The sequence below is a fragment of the Echinops telfairi genome, unplaced genomic scaffold (assembly GCF_000313985.2).
Source record: "Echinops telfairi isolate 266 unplaced genomic scaffold, ASM31398v2 ScPeMD7_3;HRSCAF=10, whole genome shotgun sequence".
In the NCBI taxonomy this organism is placed as follows: domain Eukaryota; kingdom Metazoa; phylum Chordata; class Mammalia; order Afrosoricida; family Tenrecidae; genus Echinops; species Echinops telfairi.
Genome location: NW_022103899.1, coordinates 57,382,062 through 57,388,595, shown reverse-complemented (window position 1 = coordinate 57,388,595; position 6,534 = coordinate 57,382,062). Strand labels below are relative to the sequence as shown.

General features: G+C 39.0%; 1 protein-coding gene and 1 non-coding gene across 2 annotated transcripts in view; one reads left to right on the top strand and one right to left on the bottom strand.

Annotated features, from left to right (window-relative positions):
- PSMD1 (proteasome 26S subunit, non-ATPase 1) overlaps positions 1–6,534 on the bottom strand; it is a 98,113-nt gene that overhangs the window by 39,887 nt on the left and 51,692 nt on the right. The gene's annotated exons all lie outside the window — the stretch shown is intronic.
- On the top strand, positions 5,273–5,407 carry LOC115872095. The gene has a single exon (XR_004047643.1). It is a non-coding gene; the product is annotated as a small nucleolar RNA SNORA9 (small nucleolar RNA).

Below are 6,534 nucleotides of genomic sequence, written 5' to 3'. Positions count from 1 at the left end.
AGGTCACCAACCGCCAGTCCCCAGCTCCAGAGAAGTCTTAAAGGGACCTCAACTTACAGCAACACAGTCCACAGGCTAGGTGTCCCACAGGTAGTGTAGCTTTTAAATTGAGGCACAGGACAAGTAAGGCAGCCGCACATTGGTCCGATGATCACAGAGCGAGAGACAAGAAGGGCAAGGCTCACCAAGCCATTTATCTCTCTGCCCTTCAGTTAATCCCACTTGTGTTTATCAGCCAGGCTGGCACAATAAACTATCTCAACAAGTCTCTCTGATTTACAACTCGAGAGTTAATTTCCTAACTTGGTATATTTTCCAGATTAATTTGTTCACATACTAAGGAACAAGACTCAAATATCACAGATTGCATTTCTACACCAACGGAAATCTCTAACATTTGAAAATAAATTTCTCAAGGATTCCCATATGTGTATCATTTTGGATTTTAGTCAAAGAATTATAGCATTTTCAATGGCTTTTGCTTATTCCTTATCAGCAAATGAAGAAGTCTTCAAACAACTTGTTGCGGTTTATTGAAGACTTTATTGCTTCTTCGTTGATTTTTATGGTTATGAACACATATATACTTGGTTTCTCATCAAGCTGAATTAGCCTGACATTTAAGGAAGTGTTTGAATGAGGAAGGGCCACCTCCAAGAGCTGAATCCAGTGATCACCAGCCTTGCAGGCTCAGCATCCCCATCTGGCAGGGATTTGGTTCCTTAGGATCATCAAGTGTAATACAGGAAACACTGTCATTTACCCACAAAACTTGTTTTCTTGTTCTTGACACAGTTGCTTTACTCTCTTTTCTAGAATCTTTTGCCTTTCTACAGTACTGAGAGAGAACATTTACCTTGGTGCTATGGGAACTACAGCATGGCATAAATACACCTCCACAATACCAGTAATGCCACCTTATTTAGCTTGCCCACTTTATTCTGTCTTACCTCTCTGGCAAACTCTGATTTTACCCATGGCCCCCCTTCTGTGCTTTGTGATTAAGTGACCCCCCAAAATCAACTGAGTTTGGTTCTCCAAGACCACCACAATATGACCCTTTCAAACGCCAAAGCCCAGTCCAGTTTAATGTGCTTCACAATGGTTTCTGCTTTTTGTCCTAAACATGCATTTGTTCCTAGTCTTCAACTTCCTCTTGGAGGGAGAGGCCCAGCTAACACTATATCCCTCCCTTCTTCATACAGAAGAGAGGTAGAAACTAACAGATAAACGAAGCGAGGCTTCTATCCTTGAGTAGGCTGCAAGTCCCATTTCATCAACCACAGACTCATAGTCACTGGCTAGATATTGAGTTTTAAGTCCTTCCTCAAGTTGATAAAAATGCACAGGGGAAGAATATTAAGAAGATGAAGTTAACTGAGAGGTGACCCAGAGGGAATCTGTATATTAAGGGATGTAATAGGGTTAGGAAAGATTCTATAAGAGAAAGAACCAGAAAGGGCATCTCTAAACCCAGGAGTAGACAAAGTTTTAAGGATAAATGCTGAGTCAATTTGGACATTCTCCCAAATCAACAACAGTGTGAATCACTGATTTTCCAAGAGTTTTTTTAGCAGAATACTGGGAACAAAATCCTGACTATAAGGATGACAAACTGTGTGGGTGGTAAGAAAAGATAGCTACTTAAAGAAGTCTGGTCGGGGGTGGAAAAAGATCATGGTAACTTGAGGACTAAGGAAAGGCTTTGTCATGAGTGAGAAACCTGAGCGTGCTGTGAGAAAGACGGTCTAGTCGAGGGACTGTAAATACAAGGCATGGATTCCAAGTGTGTAGAAGAGGTGAAGAAGAAACGAGGGAGGTGCTGTTAGCCATCCAAACAGATGAGTTTGAACACTTTCCAGGAATGGAATCGCAGATTTGACAAATGTATTCAGTGTAATGGAGAGTACTTTGAAGGTGATAAGGTTGTTTTGTAAAAAATTTAAATACAGAGCTTTGAAAAAAAAACCCTTTTTGGTGGTACCCTCTTCATATTCTCTAGAGAAACAACAATGAAGAAGATAAACATTTTTAGCTTTTGTGTACACAATCTTATGAAATGCAAACGAGTTATGGATAATTAAATCCCAATTTGTTAGATTTAAAACTAGGTTATTTCAACAGCCTCCCCGCCCCCGCCCCCCCGTACCTCAAATATTTCTCAGCTTTTCATTCAATCTTTTCTTATTCATTCTCTGGCTAGCTCAGTGGAAGTGTTAAAATTGGAATAGATGATCAGTGGAAACAAAAAGAAGCTGAATGGAGTGAACTCGGGGGAGTAATGTAAGTGGGGCAAGAGACATGCTGTTTTGCCAAAAACTGGCGCACTGAGGTGGCTGCATGAGCCCGGTGCATTGTGGTGGTGGCAAAACCAGTTCCTTGTCTCCCATGAATCAGGCCCTTTCTTGTTGCACACTGTGACAATCTTTTTAGAACCTCTAAATAGAAAGCTTGATTAACAGTCTGACCTGGTGGAATGAACTCTAAATGCACTATCCTCCTCACATCACATCCAGATTTTGGGGGGTAACCCCTCGTATTTCACAAATAAATCAATATGTAAGGGCAAAATCTGCATAATTTTAAATTTCTTACAGAATAACTAGTATCTGATAGATATTATAATTGAGAGGTAAAAAATATCCCCAGTTGATATCTCAGCTAGCTTACCAGATTTGTAAGATTATCAGTGGCCGATGAGCCTACTCTGACACATGTTGACACTGTCACAGAGCTAAGTAGGGTCTTCCACGGCTGACATTCCAGAAGTCAATCAATCAACCTTTCTCCTGGGGTGGCTCTGAGTGGAGTCAAACCTCCTACATTTGGGGTTTTAGCGGAGTGCACGAACTGTTCACACCACTCAGGAATTCGGCAAAAAATGCTAGTTTGTCAAAAACCAGAATCTATTCAATAAACTTAAGAGGCAGCTTAGATAAAACAAAGCCTATATGACTAATTAAGTAACTTATTGGAAGTTTTGGGGAAATGAAGTATTTTACACAAATAGAAGCTCCTGGGTATTATAGCCTGTCCTGTGCCCCCACAAAGAATCAAAGGTTTACACACGTCTTTAAAAATAATCTTGTATGGAAGTCTTTAAAACAAAACAAAAAAACCCCCCCAAAAAACAACACTGCACTTCACATTTTCCTGTCATCTAAAACATGGATGAATACAGAATGAGCAAGCTCTCAATGATTAGTGTGGAAGGATGACAGCTACAAGACCCTATTACAAGTATGTTAATTTCTGCCTTTTTGTTTTCAACTGATATTGTTATTTACGAAATGCTTTTCTACTTTCTGGTTTACAGTCAAACATGGTTGTTAAAATTGTCCCTAAAGTTAATTTATTACTGGATATCCTTTTATACTACTTAGATGACCTCCATGGATAAATGTTATTTTCATGACAGTTGGGGGAAGCAGGCGAGACCGTGTACTTGTGTGTTCAAAGACATGAAGTAGGGACGTCAGACTGTCTTTGAGCTGACCTGCATAAGGGTTAGTTATTTGCCAACTCAGAGACTCACCTGCCACCCATCCACGCACTCACCCCCATTCCCCATTGCACCCCTTCCGGTGCTCGGCTGTCCCAGCACCTTGTGGCCCTGCTGCTGCTGGCTGTGCTTCCTTAGCCATTAAGCCAATTAAGCAAAGAAAACAATCCAAGAATTAATTTTTAAAAAGAATTAATTTAAATAACTCTTTAAATAAAAAAGTGATTGAACATAGGCAAAAAAGTTAGCATTGATAAGCCATTAAAATAAGATTGGTATTTTTATAATCTATTTTAGGAAATGATAGAAAACCACAAACCAAAGATGACTTATTTCACACGTCTTTTCATTGAACTTTGAAATCAATCATTATTTGTTTTATAGACCCCTTCCTGCCTGCAAAGCACAAAACTCAAGTTGTGATCAGAACAAAGATCTATTTGTTAATATCTCCATATTCCAGAATAGAAATTCTGGCACATTAAAATAGATTTAATTGTCCTGGATAACTACGTCATTTTTCTATCAAGAATTCTTAGTAAATGCAACGGATTGTATTCTTCCTAAGTCATGATTTTTAAGGGGGAACAAAGGGCAGCAAATTCTGCCTAAAATCTTAGGTAAAAAATAAAGAAAAAGTTCAGCTGTTCAGTAGAACAGAACCGGAGACTCAATAGAGAACCCACAGACTGGGAAAAAATATCCAGTCACAATGCATCAAATAAAGGGCTAATCTCCCAAATCTGTAGGACGGTAACATCTTAACATGAAAAATACAAATAACCCAATAAAAACTGGGCACCAGACATGAATAGATAATTTACCAAAAACAACATTTAGGTGGCCAAACAACCAAATATAGAAATATTTTCTTTCATTAACAATAAGAGAAATGTAAATTAAAATAATGAGATATCTCACACTAACACTTTCAGCAAAATTTAATAAAACGGATAATAATAAATGCTGAAGAGGATGTTGAGAGCTAGGAACCCTCGTACATCGCTAATGGGTCTGTAGAATTGTCAGACCATTATGGAAATCAGTATGGCACTTCCTCAAAAAAACCCCCAAAGAAACAAAAAAAACCCCACAAAACAATTATAAGTACCTTTTGATCCAGTCATTTCTCTACTGAGTAAATATCCTAAAGAAATCAACATAAACAGATATACGCACACCTACATTTACTGCAGCCGTATGCGTAACAACAAAATCATGGACACAACCAAAACCTCCAACGACAGAGGAATGGATAAATAAGCTCTGGGACATTCATACCATGGAATATTATGCACCAATAAAAAACAATGACAACTCTGTTAAACACTGCAAGACACGGACAAAGCTGGAGAGCACTATGCTTAGCAAATTCAGTTAATCTTACAAGGACAAATATTTAACATTATTGTTCTAAGGTAAAACAAAGAAAAAGAAACATGTTTTATACACCAATAGACAAGACTTTGATAACTCTAGGGCGGCCGGGGCAGAGGTGACAACAGGGAGCTTAGGGATGGGTTATGGAGGAGGGAGGAAGGAAGGAAGAGGTGAAGGAGAAAAAGAACAACATATATGGAGGGTTTAACAGGCTACGTAAATATATAGTATGTTTCTTTAAAACAAAACAAAAAAAGATCTCTCCAGATTTCTTAGCCCACACACCTGAACAGTGGTCTGAGTGGCTTTAAAAAAAAAAAGTAAAAGTAAAACTGAAATGGACTTGGGGTCTTCAGTGACGAACGAGTTCATCTCAAACACAAGCAAGCTCTGCAAACCTCCAGTGCATCTGGGTCTGGAGCGACCGTGCGCATTCCTACAGTGCTTGCACGAACAGTTTTGAAACAGCTTGGGGCCTTGCTCTGCACCATCTCCAGAGTGAGGTTATAGAAATTCCACACAAATGAGGGAAACACACACACACACACACACACACACCCCCAAGCAAACAAACGAAACCCCACATATTTTCCAATAACTTTCAATGCAAATTAAAGATTATATATTTGAAACAAATTAAGGTAGTCTTATAGTTGAGAGAGAACTTAGTTCAGCTGCTAAGATTTATACTCAATGGTCTGAATTAAGGCAGAAACATACACAGTTTTTACATCCATAATATATTCCTTAAAGTCAATTTTTTGGCAAAAACTACAACTAAAGAACTCCCAAATTCAGAGGTCATCTGTTAAAAGAACAATGAAAAAGTTCCTGCTAAAATGAGCACACACACAGACACACACACACAGTATTCAGACCTTTCTGTGTTCTTCTATATAAGGATGTAAACTGAGCAAATTAATTGTGTTCCACAGCAAAGGTAAAAGAACTAGAGACGACTCATTTTTTCATTGCTAGAGTTCAGAACTGTCGTAGAAATCACTAGGAAGGCCAATAGGGTAGAATCAAGCTCTAGAATATTTCTTATTTTTCTCAAATGGCAAAAGAGCTCAGAATTAATCCCAAACATAAACCAGCTAAAAAGACAGGCTTTATTATAGCCCCCTATATATCAAAGAGCGTGCTTAAGATTGTAACTTCAAGAGTCATGAAGCCGTTCAACACACTACTGGTGGCTTACAAACTGAGCACATCAGGGGAGGAACACACTACTGGTGGCTTACAAACTGAGCACATCAGGGAGGAAATACTCTTGGCACGCTTACAGCTATAGCACACATCTGCTCACTGCTTCCAAGCCCAGCCCTGGCAGCGCCGAGTAAGTCCATGGGAGGACTCGGCCACAGCAGCAAGAGGTCTCCAGGACAGACAGGGTGACGCGCGGGGGGATAACAGGCTAATAAGGTAAGCATTTATCAAACCGTTTGCCTAAGGTTTTTTGTTTTCCCCAAGAATTTTGCTAGCACAGTATTTCATTTCTATTCAGTAGTTTAAGAACCAAAATGAAAATTTACTAATTCCAAGAGGGACATTTTAAATATTAGATTTGTAAACAGTATGAATAAATAGCTAACCCTTCCTCTTAGCTTCTTTCCCTTCCCAGAACTCGGAAGGTTAAGAAAAGTAACTAA